We start from the raw sequence: 670 nt of genomic DNA, 5'->3' as shown, positions 1-670 counted from the left end.
TTTTTTTGTTTCTTTTTAGGATCGGTTGCTAAATGTAATAGTAAGTGTGTAACGGAGCTCCATAACGCGCCAAACATGTGTAGACTGCAGCCGTATGCAGAATGTAACGCATAACCGTGTATTAGAGTGTCGAATACGATTTTTATAACTCGTATGAGTACAAAGATTCCGAATACTCCTGCGGTGGCAGATCCGAAAGTTACAAAGCCATTCCATATTCTAGAAGCGGTGTTATTGTATATTTTGTTTAATGTATCTTCGTCTAGTAAATGCTGAATTGAAATACTGCCGTCGTTAATTGATTGTCCTGCAAATCCTCGGGCGATGGTATGTAATACTGCTCCTTTTTCCGCAGGAAACATGATATGATTGTAACGTTTCGTTTTTTCTGCGTGCCGGATTTCGCTCGCCGGAGTCCGGATCCGTGTGAGAGGAGATGAGAGAGTGTGCGAGAGTGAATGCGCTATTTACAACTTAGATTTATTGGAGACACCAACAACAAAGTACTATTTACACCGAAATATTTACAGTTGATATGAGCAGGGGCGGATGGTAGCCGTGGCACCTATTGGGGCAGCTGGCACGACTGGGGGGGCCCGCGGGGCGCGGTCGCAGGAAGCGAAGACGCCGGTTGGATCGGGCAACGCGTGCGTCTCCAGGAGTTAGGAAC

General features: G+C 46.1%; 1 protein-coding gene across 1 annotated transcript in view; it reads right to left on the bottom strand.

Annotated features, from left to right (window-relative positions):
• Positions 1–670, bottom strand: part of LOC116853388 — a 9,076-nt gene that overhangs the window by 6,555 nt on the left and 1,851 nt on the right. The gene's annotated exons all lie outside the window — the stretch shown is intronic.

This window comes from Odontomachus brunneus, unplaced genomic scaffold (genome assembly GCF_010583005.1).
Source record: "Odontomachus brunneus isolate Ranch 3 - 2012 unplaced genomic scaffold, Obru_v1 Obru_scaffold_312, whole genome shotgun sequence".
Taxonomy (NCBI): Eukaryota; Metazoa; Arthropoda; class Insecta; order Hymenoptera; family Formicidae; genus Odontomachus; species Odontomachus brunneus.
The sequence above is the reverse complement of the archived record's forward strand: the minus strand, read 5'-3'. Positions and strand labels throughout refer to the sequence as shown.